Source organism: Coffea arabica, chromosome 10e, assembly GCF_036785885.1.
Source record: "Coffea arabica cultivar ET-39 chromosome 10e, Coffea Arabica ET-39 HiFi, whole genome shotgun sequence".
In the NCBI taxonomy this organism is placed as follows: domain Eukaryota; kingdom Viridiplantae; phylum Streptophyta; class Magnoliopsida; order Gentianales; family Rubiaceae; genus Coffea; species Coffea arabica.
Window position 1 is genome coordinate 26082804 of NC_092328.1, and position 16964 is coordinate 26099767.

Sequence of the window (16964 nt, forward strand, 5' to 3'; positions counted from 1 at the left end):
GACACTAGCAACTGGTTGAATCTGGAATTTTTTCGTCAGATGAAGTAGAAGCTATAAGTATCGTGGAATGAGACGAATTCAGTCCACACAAATTAAGAGTGTTTATTTATGGATAGTTTGATGATATTTTTGTATATTATTAGGGTCACACATAAGGGCTAGCTCAAGGGGTGGAAGAGTAAAAGAAGTTAGTCCACACTATCCTTGTAGTTGTAACAACAAACATTTTATGAATTGGAATGTTATTTTACTATATAAAAATTCGGATCATATATGCTATTTTGAATGGAACTTTTATCATGATATGCTCATTATGAAATGTGTTATGAAATAAAATGTACTAATGTAATGGACCCACTTAATTATGATCATGACTACACTCGGCAGGACCAGGCCCAACTACTATGATTATGAATTCGAATTCGAACTATGACCCTTCCCTTGTGAGGGTTAAACGCTGTGTACACAGAGACCGATAAAGGCATGATCCTCTAATTAAGTTAGTATTTGGTGAGTGTTATGAATTCGAATTTGATGCATAACTGTGTTTGCAAATTTGAATACGACCCTATGGTTCTTTTGTAATAGTTGGAGCTATGAATATGAAGTATGAATTGTGTTGTGTGAGTGCTAAATTATATGTATATGTAACGTGTATGATCTAGCAGGGATAGTAGGTACTTGCTGAGCTTGCAAAAGCTCACCCCCCTTTCTCACCCCATTTTGCAGACAACGATGGAGAATACGAGTTAGTGTTCATGGAAAAAGAGGAAAAATAATAGATGGTCAATGGTTGGATGTTGATATAGTGGTCAAGCTTATAAGTTTAGAAGCGGGGATTTATTTATTTATTTATTTTCTAGTCATGTCTGAGGGATTTTAATACGTTGCATTAGTCCACAAGTGGACAAGTTTGGCTTTTGTTTTCATGATACATTTACTCCTTATGCTAGTTGATGTAGAGCGTGGTTCTATTGGATTTTTTTGAAAGCATCTATCCCAGGTGTTGTTTGCAAGGTTGAGCAGTAAAGTAAGATGCTTTGTGAGACTTCAGGGAAGGGTTTACTCCTTGAGTTTCACGACGTGTTGCATTCCAAATCAGGTGGTCGATTTGGGGCGCGACAAAAGGTATCTCAAGTGAAGGGGTGGTGCGCGCCAAAATGCCAACCACCAAGTTGAAAATTGGATGAATTCTTAGCCTAGAAGAGAGGAAGAAGCCACAGGCTCAACCTCACACCTAAGGCTGAGAACTACTACTCCAAAGCTAGTTCCAAAGATAGACACTAAATGATGAGGAGGTCGAGAGAGCTATCCAAGTGGAGCAAGTGAAGGTGCCATTGGGGCCTATGACACGAGCTTGCGCGAAGAGGTTGAATGAAACACTACAAACCTTGGTTCGTGCGGCCCGAGAGTCAAGTAGAGATCCAAAGGCCATTGAGGGCCTCAACGAAGCTAGAGATGTTATCCTACTTTTGGTCATCCATGAGGATTAGTTGTGTCAAATTCGGCCAGGGGCCCATAATCCATTACTAGTTTTAGTAGAGTGTAATAAAGAGGTCCAACTAGCTTGTGGTTTGGATCTTAGTCGTTGTTTAGTCCTTGGGCCAATGGTCTAGGTCATGTGGGCCACATTAGTGAGTAGCTTGGCCCATTAGTCTACATTACTAGTTCGTATTTAATTTAGAATTTCGGTTTGATGATTAATAAAATATACTTGAGAGTTCTCTCAAAGCTTCATTGAAGCACCTTGAATATCTTAGATTCAATTCTTTGGTATTCAATTGACTTATCAATCTAGGACCGCACTAGATTGTGGCGTCTTCTACCAATACCGAGGTTTGTTGACCACGTGATCAACGGGTTTAGGTGATTCTGCTGCGTTCATTTGTCATCAACGTGAGTCCTAACTTTCTAGATCCTAGCCTTTCTGTACGGGTTGCATCACAAGGTTGGTGCCGTTCGTATCAGCTGGTATTGGAGCTAGTTGAAGGTATCACGTATATCCCTTGTTCCTTGTTTCCTTGCGTCGTTTTCTTTGTCTTGTTTTGTGTCAATTCTATCCGTTGTTGTCTCAATCTGCCCACGTAAGTCCGCATCTATTTTGTAGTCAAGTGTTGTGTCGTCCATCATTCGTGTGTTGTTGCGTCGTAATTCTGTCCGTTGTTTGTCAAATCTGTCCAAGTCTTTCCGTGGCTGTTTACATTGTTCATGGGTCAAAAAAAATTCTGTTTGGTACTCGTTGTAGCGTCATTATTCTCACTTTTGTTTCTTGAGTTGTAGTTCTGCCCGTTTTGGTTTTCCATTGCTTGGTTGGTCGTCACGTCTTGCCAACTTGTCGTGCTTGTTGTGTCGCATCCTTGGGGGTTGTCGCACCTTGTGTTAAGCCGTGAGGGTCATTAGGGTTTCATTAGGGTTTCTTGAGTTAAAAAAAAAAAAGAGAAAAAGAAGGAAAAGAAGCGGCTGCCGTGTCTTCCTCTTGCTTGTCCGAATTAGGGTTCTCAATTCTTGAGAGAGACAAAGTGAGGGCTATCCGAACTTACCTTTGTTACCTTGTGCGACTTAGTGACTTGTTTGTTTGGGAGTTGTGCAACCATTTTGATAATCTTGGATTTTGGAAACAACCCAAAAGTGTTTTGAGTAGTTTGGCAAGTGCATGAAATCTGAGTTGGTTTCTTTTTTTTTCGGCCAAACACAAAGTTACTTGCGGCCATCTAGGTCAAACCTAGCAGCCGCACCTTGTGTCTCATTATTCAAAAAAAAAAAAAAAAACAGCAAGCAAAGCATTTGTTTCGGCCAAGCCAAGAAAATTCCAGAATTTTATTGCCAATCATTCGAAATACTACATAGTGTGGCCGAACTACAAAGCCAAAGCAAAAACAACAAAAACAAAATCAAAAGTTTTGGTCCACTACTTCTTGAAATTCTTGAACCCTTTGAGCCTTGGAAGCTTGTTTCACTCTCCTAGTGAAAAGCTTCTTGTATTCTCTTGTGGTGGTGAAGGGTTTCCTTAGTTTTGGAGTGTATTTCTTGGGGACATCTTGGGTAACCCGTTGGGGGGGAGCCTGAGGAGGGTTCTCACCATCTTGATTGTCCATAGCGAGTTGATCTTGTTTTAAGGGAGCCGAATTGCCAAGTTGTTGAGATCATATTTGTCGCACTTAATTATTGCATTGGGGGTAGAATGCCATGGCCATTAGGGTATTAATAACCTAAGGCCAGCCGTGATCCTTGATTGTCTGCCCAAAGCCCAATTGGTATCCTAATCTTGAAAGGTTTCCTAATCTTGCAAGCTTCCAAAATCAACCTACTAAATTTTCTCCCTACTCCTACATTTTAGCCGCCATTCTTACCTAGATTTTAGGGTTTCCTTAGCCATTCATCTTACACATTCCAAACCGCCACCTTGTTCCTAAATTTTTAGGGATTCTTTTCCTACACTTTAGCAACATTTTCTCCTACCTTTTAGCCTCCATTCCAGCCACCACCCTTACCTACTTTTTAGGGATTTCTTTCCCCTACATTTTTGGCACTACTTATTCCTACTTTTTAGGGGTTGCCTTAACCTTTTTCTTACCCTTTTCTATTCGGACACTCTTCCTATATTATACGGAGTTAATCGCCACCATTTCTTTCCATTAGTTGCACATTCGGACCTACTAAACAAGCAAGGCAGCTTGCGTTTCTAAAAAAAAAAAAGAGTAATTTTCCTTTTTTTGGTCGTGTCTTTCCTTCATTTCTATCCGTGCCTTAGTCTTCTTTGTTTCCTTTCATTTGAGTCGTGCCATTTCCATTGTCCCTTGAGTCAGTCATTCTATTATTCTCCATTCCATTGAGGATTGCCACCCTCTCGTGCTCTAAAATTGGAAGTTGATTATTTGCCTGGGAGGAGTTCTAATTTCTTCAAGGTAAGCTATCAGGAGGGCTTGAGAGCATTGGCGAGATTATTAGCGTTCTCTTTGAGTGACATACACGAGAGCTGAGTGTACACATGCGAGGGAGTGATTGAAGCATACATATCTATACTTGCTTTGCTACTAACTTTTTGCAGGTTACCTACATCATGTCGGACGGAAGTGAACCTTCCAAATTTGACCCCAAATTGAACAACCTAGCATTGATGGCGGAGTTTAAACGCATGCTTAGGGAGTCTATGGAGTCCCTACACCAAAGGATGGACCAATTGGAGCTTTCTCAAGCTCGGTCCAACACTGCCCATCGAGATGCTCCGCCTCGCAAGGAGTTGGCTTCTAATAGTGAGGAAGATGACTTCATCCGTCGGCCGAAGCAGGACTATCGGCGAACAAATGACAGATTAAAGGGGGTCAAGATCAAGATTCTCTCATTCCAAGGCAAGTCTAGTCCAGAGGCTTACCTAAAATGGGAACAGCGAATCGAGATGGTATTCGAGTGCCAGGACTACATCGATGAACAAAAAGTCAAACTGGCAACCCTCGAATTCACCGATTACGCTATTGTCTGGTGGTAGCAGGAGCGCACTAGCAGGCGCCGCAATAGAGAACGACCAATTAGTACATGGGAGGAGTTACGAACCACCATGAGAAAACGGTTCGTACCCAGCCATTACTACCGTGATCTATATCAGAGGCTCCAGACATTAGCTCAAGGAAGCCGCAGTGTGGAGGATTACTATAAGGAGATGGAGATCACCATGCTCCGAGCAGACATTGTGAAGGATAGAGAGGCTACCATGGCGAGATTTCTTAACGGTTTGAGACCTGAGATCGCCGAGTTGGTGGAGTTGCAAAACTACGTGGACATGCCTGAGTTAATTGATAAGACATCCAAGATCGAGAGGAGACTTAAGAGGAGGGGTAACCCTCGCAACCCTAGTTTCTCGGCCACGCCTCTTTGGAGGGGCAATTCGACCTTCGAGCGGGAACGGCCTAGTACAGAGGTGTCTAAGTTCACTCCTAAATCCGAGCCAGCAAAGCAGGCACCAAAGGTGACCACCAAGTCTCCATTCGACTCCTCCAAACCACGAAACCGCGACAAGTGCTTCAAATGCCAAGGATTTGGACACATTGTTTCTCAGTGTCCCAATAGGCGTACCATGATTGTCCTACCGAGCGGAGATGTCGTATCTGACGACGAGGATGAATTCGCCGAGATGCCTCCATTACTGGATGAGGGTGAAGATTCCGAGGTGGAGGTTGAGGCCACTAATGAGTAAAAAGTGGGTGTTGCTCTAGTAGCCCGTCGGGCTCTTGGAACCCAAGTTAAGAAAGTGGATGACGCCCAACGTGACAACATCTTCTACACACGATGTCATGTCAAGGGAAGGGTATGTAGTCTCATCATTGACGCGGGTAGTTGTACCAACGTGGCAAGTACTCTCATGGTGGATCATCTTTCTTTGCCCACGTTGAGGCACCCTAGCCCATACCGCTTCCAATGGCTCAATGAGAGTGGCGATATCAAAGTCACCAAGCAAGTGGTGGTGCCTTTCCAGATTGGGAAGTATGTGGATGAGGTCCTTTGCGACGTCGTTCCCATGCAAGCTTCTCACATTTTGTTGGGACGGCCATGGCAATATGACAAGAAGACTACACATGATGGTTTTACCAACAAATATTCCTTCTTGCACCATAACAAGAAGATGACACTTGTTCCTCTCACACCCCAGCAGGTACATGAGGACCAACTGCGATTTCAACAGGAGCATGAACGAGAGTTGGCCAAGAAGTCAATCGACCCTAAAGCAATCATTAAGGCACCGGCCGAGAGGACATCTGCCCCTGGAACATCTGGTCGAGTGGAGAAACGGCCTAGCTTGCTTGCCAAGAACAGGGAAGTTCGCAAATTACTTTCATCCAAGCAAGTTGTTTATGTCTTATATTGCAAAGAAGTGATTTTACTCTATCAAGAAGCACTTAGTGACTTACCTCCTGAAATCTCTTCTTTGTTGCAGGAATTTGAGGACGTTTTTCCAGATGAGATCCCAAGTGGCCTACCACCACTCAGGGGGATCGAGCACCAGATCGACATCCTTGCCAAACAGACCGGCCTACAAGATGGGCCCTGAGAAGACTAAGGAGATCCAACGGCAAGTAGATGAGCTCTTCGAGAGGGGTTGGGCTTGAGAGAGCATGAGCCCATGCGCAGTCCTAGTCATCCTCGTCCCAAAGAAAGAGGGCACCTGGAGGATGTGTGCAGACTGCCGCGCCGTCAACGCTATCACAGTTAAGTATCGTCACCCTATACCTCGTTTAGATGATATGCTTGACGAATTGTATGGTGCAGTCATTTTCACCAAGATTGATCTTAAAAGTAGCTACCATCAAATGCGAATGAAGGAAGAGGACGAGTGGAAGACGGCCTTCAAGACTAAGTATGGTCTGTATGAGTGGTTAGTTATACCTTTTGGGTTGACTAACGCTCCTAGTACATTTATGCGCCTTATGAATCATGTGCTACGCCCGTTCTTAGGTAAATTTGTTTTTGTTTATTTTGACGATATTCTGATATACAGTAAGAGTCCTGAGGAACATGTAGCACATGTACGAGCTGTTCTTGATATTTTGTACAGGGAGAGGTTATTCGCTAACCTTGGCAAATTTACTTTCTGCACTAATGAGCTTATTTTCCTTGGTTATAAGGTTAGTGCACATGGCATTAGAGTGGACGAGAGCAAAGTCCAGGCCATCAATGAGTGGCCCGTGCCCAAGACCATGAGTGAAGTTCGGAGTTTCCATGGCCTTGCGAGTTTCTATCGCCGATTCGTGAGGGATTTCAGTACTATTGATGCCCCTCTAACTGCCATTATCAAGAAGGATGTGAAGTTCGAGTAGGGGGAAGCTCAAGAGAAGGCGTTCCAACTCCTTAGACACAAGCTCACACACGCACCCTTATTGTCCTTACCTAGTTTTGATAAAACTTTTGAGGTTGAGTGTGATGCTTCTGGTGTAGGAATTGGAGCCATGTTGATCCAAGAGGGAAGGCCGATCGCGTACTTTAGCGAGAAGTTGAATGGTGCTGCCTTAAACTACTCCACCTACGATAAGGAGATCTATGTTTTGATTCGTGCACTGGAGACATGGCAACATTACCTGCGGCCTAAGGAATTCGTCATCCACACTGATCACGAGGCACTAAAGCATCTCAAGTCTCAACACAAGTTGAGTAAGAGACACGTACGGTGGGTCAATTTTGTGGAGTCCTTTCCCTATGTGATCAAGTACAAAGCTGGCAAGACCAATGTCATTGCCGATGCACTGTCCAGAAGGTATGCTGTGATTGCTTTACTTGATGCTAAACTCCTTAGATTTGACCTTATCAAAGAACTCTATGATACCGACTCTGATTTTTCTGATATCTACAAGTCTTGTGCTAAGTCGGATCAGGGTAAGTTCTTCATACATGATGGAATTCTGTATTGTAATGACAAATTATGCATTCCATCATGCTCTGTTCGTGAGTTACTAACCCGTGAGGCTCACGGAGGTGGTTTCATGGGACATGATGTGTGCACGAGTCTCGGCCCACGCAATAACCCAGTCCGAGTTCCATTGGGCCCAGTCACACGTGCACGGGCCAAGCTCTTCAAAGAATCACTCCAAGCCCTGGTTCGAGTCGTCCAAGACCAACATGGAGTTCACAAAGATATTGAGGGCTTAGAGAGAGACAATCAAGCCATTTGCACCATGATCCAAGCCCACGAAGACTCAAGTGGGCCTTCAAGAGGACCGGCCCTATAGGGCCTTAGCCTTAGTATTTGATAGATTGGATTAATTTGTCTTCATAGCTCATTGGGCCGGCCCATCTTGGACACCAAGATGGCCGAACTCTTTGCCATTGTTTCCTTAGGTTTTCTTAGTCACTTTGGCCTATAAATAGGCTTGCTTTGTAAGGTTTTAGGGTAGTCGTTTTATCAATAAAATTGGTTTAATTCGTTCCTTCTTCTAAGAAGAGAGTTCGAGCACTTTAACTTGCTTTGGCAAGGGTTATTGAGCAATCTTGCGTCCTGTCCTCGATTGTTCATCCGACCTATTCCCCTGGAGTATTCACCTTCATCGGAGTGTCGTCTACCACATAAATCAAATCGTGTCGTCCGTTTGATTCTAGGTCCCGCGATCCAAGCGTTGGACAACCTTGCTAGATCCTTGGGCAAACGTGCTACGTGTCTCGAAACAAGTTGATCGAGGAACGTATCAGGACACTTTGGTGTCACCAAGACCAAGGAGTTGTACGCTTTAGTGAGGGCTTTGGAGACTTGGCAACACTATCTTCGCCCTCGGGAGTTCGTGATACACACTGATCGCGAGTCATTGAAGTACCTCAAGGGACAACCCAAGTTAAGCAAGCGACATGCCAAATGGGTAAGCTTCATTGACACCTTTTCGTATGTCATTAAGTATAAGACTGGCAAAACCAATGTAGTGGCTGATGCATTATCACGTAGACATTCGTTGCTTGCCCTTCTGGATGCCAAGTTACTAGGGTTCGAAATGGTTAAGGAACTCTACACAAATGATCATGACTTTGGTGATATCTATGTTGCTTGTGTTAAGAACCCGCATGGAAAATACTTCTTGCATGATGGATTTCTATTCCATGTAGATAAACTGTGTGTACCTAATTCTTCCATTCGTGATCTTTTGATTCGAGAGGCACATAGTGGTGGTCTCATGGGCCACTTTGGCATCACCAAGACTCTGGCCATGTTGCAAGAGCACTTTTACTGGCCTCATATGCGTAGAGATGTTGAACGCATGGTTGGTAGATGTGCTACTTGTCACAAGGCAAAGTCTAAGACAAATCCATATGGCTTGTATACCCCATTACCTATCCCTCACCATCCTTGGGTTGATTTGTCTATGGACTTTGTATTAGGATTGCCTAGATCAACAAGGGGTAATGACTCCATCTTTGTTGTGGTTGATAGATTCTCTAAGATGGCTCATTTTATTCCTCGCCACAAAACTGACGATGCATCTCATATTGCTAATATGTTCTTCAAAGAAATTGTCCGTCTGCATGGCCTGCCTAAAACTATTGTCAGTGATAGAGATGTGAAATTCTTGAGTTACTTTTGGAAGACTTTGTGGTCCAAACTAGGCACTAGGTTATTATTCTCCACCACTAGTCATCCACAAAGCGATGGACAAACTGAAGTTGTCAATCGCACACTTGGCACTCTACTTCGGGCCTTGATTAACAAGAATCTTAAGACTTGGGAAGAGTGCCTCCCTCATGTTGAATTCGCCTACAATCGAACTGTGCATAGTGCCACACAATACTCCCCCTTTGAGATTGTTTATGGCTTCAACCCCGTCACCCCCTTGATTTGGTGCCCTTACCTTCCTCTGACCACACAAGCTTAGATGGGAAAAAGAAAGCTGAATCTGTGCGCAGGTTACATGAGGCCGTCCGAGCAAACATTGAGAAGCGTACGCAGCAATACATCCAGCAAGCCAACAAGCACCGTCGCAAGATGATTTTTGAGCCTGGAGATTGGGTTTGGCTACACTTGAGGAACGAGCGATTTCCCAAGCAACGCCAAAGTAAATTGTCCCCAAGAGGTGATGGACCATTTCGGGTACTCCAACGAGTCAATGACAACGCATACAAGTTGGAGCTACCTGGGGAGTACACTGTTAGTGCAACCTTCAACGTCGCGGACCTAAGCCCATTTCTTGACGAGGAGGATCCAGATTTGAGGGCAAATCCTTCTCAAGAGGAGAGGACTGATGTGTGCACGAGTCTCAGCCCACGCAATAACCCAGTCCGAGTTCCATTGGGCCCAGTCACACGTGCACGGGCCAAGCTCTTCAAAGAATCACTCCAAGCCCTGGTTCGAGTCGTCCAAGACCAACATGGAGTTCACAAAGATATTGAGGGCTTAGAGAGAGACAATCAAGCCATTTGCACCATGATCCAAGCCCACGAAGACTCAAGTGGGCCTTCAAGAGGACCGGCCCTATAGGGCCTTAGCCTTAGTATTTGATAGATTGGATTAATTTGTCTTCATAGCTCATTGGGCCGGCCCATCTTGGACACCAAGATGGCCGAACTCTTTGCCATTGTTTCCTTAGGTTTTCTTAGTCACTTTGGCCTATAAATAGGCTTGCTTTGTAAGGTTTTAGGGTAGTCGTTTTATCAATAAAATTGGTTTAATTCGTTCCTTCTTCTAAGAAGAGAGTTCGAGCACTTTAACTTGCTTTGGCAAGGGTTATTGAGCAATCTTGCGTCCTGTCCTCGATTGTTCATCCGACCTATTCCCCTGGAGTATTCACCTTCATCGGAGTGTCGTCTACCACATAAATCAAATCGTGTCGTCCGTTTGATTCTAGGTCCCGCGATCCAAGCGTTGGACAACCTTGCTAGATCCTTGGGCAAACGTGCTACGTGTCTCGAAACAAGTTGATCGAGGAACGTATCAGGACACTTTGGTGTCACCAAGACCTTGTGTGCTTTACAGGAACATTTCTGTTGGCCACGCATGAGGCGGGATGTAGAGCGAGTGGTGTCACGCTGCATCACCTGTCACCGTGCCAAGTCCAAGCTCCAACCTTTCAGTTTGTATACACCTCTACCTATCCCTTCAGCACCATGGGTACACACTTTTGCACGATGGCAAACGTAAGGTCCTTACACCTCTCACACCTGCACAAGTTTATGAGGACCAACTACTATTGCAAAGGGAGTGTGAACGAGACCGTCAAAGGAGGAAACTAAAGGCAGTCGACCCTGGTAAAGGATCCACGTCTACGAGTGAGCCATCAACCAAGGGTCAAGGGAGCACACCTAGGGGTATACATGACAAATCACCTACCGCACCTACCACTAGGAAGCACAACATGATTATTAAGGCTAAAGATGTTAGAAAAGTGGTGAACTCTAATCAGCCTATACTTCTCATGATTTGCAAGCATGTGCTCTTGGATGTTGCTGAGCTCGACAAGGCGTTGCCTGCGAGCATAGTTGCTCTTTTGCAAGAATTTGAGGATGTTTTCCCTGACGAGGTCCCTGATGGCTTACCACCCATTCGGGGAATTGAACACCAAATCGACCTCATTCCTGGAGCACCATTGCCCAACAAACCTGCTTACCGCATGGGCCCTGAGGAGACCAAGGAGCTTCAAAGGCAAGTTGATGGCCTCTTAGGTAAGGGTTGGGTAAAGGAAAGTCTAAGTCCTTGCGCTGTGCCTATGATACTTGTTCCCAAAAAGGACGGTACTTGGCGCATGTGCACTGACTGTCGGGCTGTGAACGCTATCACTGTCAAATATCGTCATCCCATTCCTAGACTTGATGATATGCTTGATGAACTCGATGGTGCCATTATTTTCACCAAAATAGACTTAAGGAGCGGCTATCATCAAATTCGGATGAAAGAGGGCGACGAGTTGAAAACAGCCTTCAAAACCAAACATGGTCTCTATGAGTGGCTAGTCATGCCTTTTGGCTTAACTAATGCCCCTAGCACCTTCATGCGACTAATGAACCATGTGTTGAGACACTTTATTGGCAAGTTTGTCATTGTTTACTTTGATGACATCCTGATCTATAGTCATAGTGAGCATGAGCACCTAGAGCATGTGAGATTAGTTCTTGAGACACTTCGACAGGCGCATCTTTACGCCAACCTCAAGAAGTGCACCTTTTGTACTAACGAGCTTGTGTTTTTAGGCTATGTGGTAAGTTCGCAGGGCATCAAGGTGGACAAATCCAAGATTGAGGCCATCGAGCAATGGCCAACTCCCACATCCGTCCCTGACGTGCGCAGCTTTCTTGGATTGGCGGGCTTTTACCGGCGCTTTGTCAAAGATTTTAGCACCATTGCCGCCCCGTTGACCGCCGTGACAAAGAAGAATGACAAGTTCCACTGGGGAGAATCACAAGAACAAGCATTTCTCGCCCTCAAGGACACACTCACACATGCACCTGTGTTAGCATTACCAAATTTTCACAAGACTTTTGAAATTGAATGTGATGCTTCTGGTGTAGGTATTGGAGCGGTCCTCATGCAAGACAAGAGGCCTTGTGCCTTCTTCAGTGAGAAACTGGGGGGAGCTGCATTAAACTACCCCACGTACGACAAGGAGTTGTACGCTTTAGTGAGGGCTTTGGAGACTTGGCAACACTATCTTCGCCCTCGGGAGTTCGTGATACACACTGATCGCGAGTCATTGAAGTACCTCAAGGGACAACCCAAGTTAAGCAAGCGACATGCCAAATGGGTAAGCTTCATTGACACCTTTTCGTATGTCATTAAGTATAAGACTGGCAAAACGAATGTAGTGGCTGATGCATTATCACGTAGACATTCGTTGCTTGCCCTTCTGGATGCCAAGTTACTAGGGTTCGAAATGGTTAAGGAACTCTACACAAATGATCATGACTTTGGTGATATCTATGTTGCTTGTGTTAAGAACCCGCATGGAAAATACTTCTTGCATGATGGATTTCTATTCCATGTAGATAAACTGTGTGTACCTAATTCTTCCATTCGTGATCTTTTGATTCGAGAGGCACATAGTGGTGGTCTCATGGGCCACTTTGGCATCACCAAGACTCTGGCCATGTTGCAAGAGCACTTTTACTGGCCTCATATGCGTAGAGATGTTGAACGCATGGTTGGTAGATGTGCTACTTGTCACAAGGCAAAGTCTAAGACAAATCCATATGGCTTGTATACCCCATTACCTATCCCTCACCATCCTTGGGTTGATTTGTCTATGGACTTTGTATTAGGATTGCCTAGATCAACAAGGGGTAATGACTCCATCTTTGTTGTGGTTGATAGATTCTCTAAGATGGCTCATTTTATTCCTCGCCACAAAACTGACGATGCATCTCATATTGCTAATATGTTCTTCAAAGAAATTGTCCGTCTACATGGCCTGCCTAAAACTATTGTCAGTGATAGAGATGTGAAATTCTTGAGTTACTTTTGGAAGACTTTGTGGTCCAAACTAGGCACTAGGTTATTATTCTCCACCACTAGTCATCCACAAAGCGATGGACAAACTGAAGTTGTCAATCGCACACTTGGCACTCTACTTCGGGCCTTGATTAACAAGAATCTTAAGACTTGGGAAGAGTGCCTCCCTCATGTTGAATTCGCCTACAATCGAACTGTGCATAGTGCCACACAATACTCCCCCTTTGAGATTGTTTATGGCTTCAACCCCGTCACCCCCCTTGATTTGGTGCCCTTACCTTCCTCTGACCACACAAGCTTAGATGGGAAAAAGAAAGCTGAATCTGTGCGCAGGTTACATGAGGCCGTCCGAGCAAACATTGAGAAGCGTACGCAGCAATACATCCAGCAAGCCAACAAGCACCGTCGCAAGATGATTTTTGAGCCTGGAGATTGGGTTTGGCTACACTTGAGGAACGAGCGATTTCCCAAGCAACGCCAAAGCAAATTGTCCCCAAGAGGTGATGGACCATTTCGGGTACTCCAACGAGTCAATGACAACGCATACAAGTTGGAGCTACCTGGGGAGTACACTGTTAGTGCAACCTTCAACGTCGCGGACCTAAGCCCATTTCTTGACGAGGAGGATCCAGATTTGAGGGCAAATCCTTCTCAAGAGGAGAGGACTGATGTGTGCACGAGTCTCAGCCCACGCAATAACCCAGTCCGAGTTCCATTGGGCCCAGTCACACGTGCACGGGCCAAGCTCTTCAAAGAATCACTCCAAGCCCTGGTTCGAGTCGTCCAAGACCAACATGGAGTTCACAAAGATATTGAGGGCTTAGAGAGAGACAATCAAGCCATTTGCACCATGATCCAAGCCCACGAAGACTCAAGTGGGCCTTCAAGAGGACCGGCCCTATAGGGCCTTAGCCTTAGTATTTGATAGATTGGATTAATTTGTCTTCATAGCTCATTGGGCCGGCCCATCTTGGACACCAAGATGGCCGAACTCTTTGCCATTGTTTCCTTAGGTTTTCTTAGTCACTTTGGCCTATAAATAGGCTTGCTTTGTAAGGTTTTAGGGTAGTCGTTTTATCAATAAAATTGGTTTAATTCGTTCCTTCTTCTAAGAAGAGAGTTCGAGCACTTTAACTTGCTTTGGCAAGGGTTATTGAGCAATCTTGCGTCCTGTCCTCGATTGTTCATCCGACCTATTCCCCTGGAGTATTCACCTTCATCGGAGTGTCGTCTACCACATAAATCAAATCGTGTCGTCCGTTTGATTCTAGGTCCCGCGATCCAAGCGTTGGACAACCTTGCTAGATCCTTGGGCAAACGTGCTACGTGTCTCGAAACAAGTTGATCGAGGAACGTATCAGGACACTTTGGTGTCACCAAGACCTTGTGTGCTTTACAGGAACATTTCTGTTGGCCACGCATGAGGCGGGATGTAGAGCGAGTGGTGTCACGCTGCATCACCTGTCACCGTGCCAAGTCCAAGCTCCAACCTTTCAGTTTGTATACACCTCTACCTATCCCTTCAGCACCATGGGTACACACTTTTGCACGATGGCAAACGTAAGGTCCTTACACCTCTCACACATGCACAAGTTTATGAGGACCAACTACTATTGCAAAGGGAGTGTGAACAAGACCGTCAAAGGAGGAAACTAAAGGCAGTCGACCCTGGTAAAGGATCCACGTCTACGAGTGAGCCATCAACCAAGGGTCAAGGGAGCACACCTAGGGGTATACATGACAAATCACCTACCGCACCTACCACTAGGAAGCACAACATGATTATTAAGGCTAAAGATGTTAGAAAAGTGGTGAACTCTAATCAGCCTATACTTCTCATGATTTGCAAGCATGTGCTCTTGGATGTTGCTGAGCTCGACAAGGCGTTGCCTGCGAGCATAGTTGCTCTTTTGCAAGAATTTGAGGATGTTTTCCCTGACGAGGTCCCTGATGGCTTACCACCCATTCGGGGAATTGAACACCAAATCGACCTCATTCCTGGAGCACCATTGCCCAACAAACCTGCTTACCGCATGGGCCCTGAGGAGACCAAGGAGCTTCAAAGGCAAGTTGATGGCCTCTTAGGTAAGGGTTGGGTAAAGGAAAGTCTAAGTCCTTGCGCTGTGCCTATGATACTTGTTCCCAAAAAGGACGGTACTTGGCGCATGTGCACTGACTGTCGGGCTGTGAACGCTATATCACTGTCAAATATCGTCATCCCATTCCTAGACTTGATGATATGCTTGATGAACTCGATGGTGCCATTATTTTCACCAAAATAGACTTAAGGAGCGGCTATCATCAAATTCGGATGAAAGAGGGCGACGAGTTGAAAACAGCCTTCAAAACCAAACATGGTCTCTATGAGTGGCTAGTCATGCCTTTTGGCTTAACTAATGCCCCTAGCACCTTCATGCGACTAATGAACCATGTGTTGAGACACTTTATTGGCAAGTTTGTCATTGTTTACTTTGATGACATCCTGATCTATAGTCATAGTGAGCATGAGCACCTAGAGCATGTGAGATTAGTTCTTGAGACACTTCGACAGGCGCATCTTTACGCCAACCTCAAGAAGTGCACCTTTTGTACTAACGAGCTTGTGTTTTTAGGCTATGTGGTAAGTTCGCAGGGCATCAAGGTGGACAAATCCAAGATTGAGGCCATCGAGCAATGGCCAACTCCCACATCCGTCCCTGACGTGCGCAGCTTTCTTGGATTGGCGGGCTTTTACCGGCGCTTTGTCAAAGATTTTAGCACCATTGCCGCCCCGTTGACCGCCGTGACAAAGAAGAATGACAAGTTCCACTGGGGAGAATCACAAGAACAAGCATTTCTCGCCCTCAAGGACACACTCACACATGCACCTGTGTTAGCATTACCAAATTTTCACAAGACTTTTGAAATTGAATGTGATGCTTCTGGTGTAGGTATTGGAGCGGTCCTCATGCAAGACAAGAGGCCTTGTGCCTTCTTCAGTGAGAAACTGGGGGGAGCTGCATTAAACTACCCCACGTACGACAAGGAGTTGTACGCTTTAGTGAGGGCTTTGGAGACTTGGCAACACTATCTTCGCCCTCGGGAGTTCGTGATACACACTGATCGCGAGTCATTGAAGTACCTCAAGGGACAACCCAAGTTAAGCAAGCGACATGCCAAATGGGTAAGCTTCATTGACACCTTTTCGTATGTCATTAAGTATAAGACTGGCAAAACGAATGTAGTGGCTGATGCATTATCACGTAGACATTCGTTGCTTGCCCTTCTGGATGCCAAGTTACTAGGGTTCGAAATGGTTAAGGAACTCTACACAAATGATCATGACTTTGGTGATATCTATGTTGCTTGTGTTAAGAACCCGCATGGAAAATACTTCTTGCATGATGGATTTCTATTCCATGTAGATAAACTGTGTGTACCTAATTCTTCCATTCGTGATCTTTTGATTCGAGAGGCACATAGTGGTGGTCTCATGGGCCACTTTGGCATCACCAAGACTCTGGCCATGTTGCAAGAGCACTTTTACTGGCCTCATATGCGTAGAGATGTTGAACGCATGGTTGGTAGATGTGCTACTTGTCACAAGGCAAAGTCTAAGACAAATCCATATGGCTTGTATACCCCATTACCTATCCCTCACCATCCTTGGGTTGATTTGTCTATGGACTTTGTATTAGGATTGCCTAGATCAACAAGGGGTAATGACTCCATCTTTGTTGTGGTTGATAGATTCTCTAAGATGGCTCATTTTATTCCTCGCCACAAAACTGACGATGCATCTCATATTGCTAATATGTTCTTCAAAGAAATTGTCCGTCTGCATGGCCTGCCTAAAACTATTGTCAGTGATAGAGATGTGAAATTCTTGAGTTACTTTTGGAAGACTTTGTGGTCCAAACTAGGCACTAGGTTATTATTCTCCACCACTAGTCATCCACAAAGCGATGGACAAACTGAAGTTGTCAATCGCACACTTGGCACTCTACTTCGGGCCTTGATTAACAAGAATCTTAAGACTTGGGAAGAGTGCCTCCCTCATGTTGAATTCGCCTACAATCGA

At 45.0% G+C, this 16964-nt stretch overlaps 1 pseudogene; it reads left to right on the forward strand.

Annotated features, from left to right (window-relative positions):
- The first annotated feature begins 4117 nt into the window (after positions 1–4117).
- Positions 4118–16964, forward strand: part of LOC140015182 (uncharacterized) — a 148253-nt pseudogene continuing 135406 nt past the window's right edge.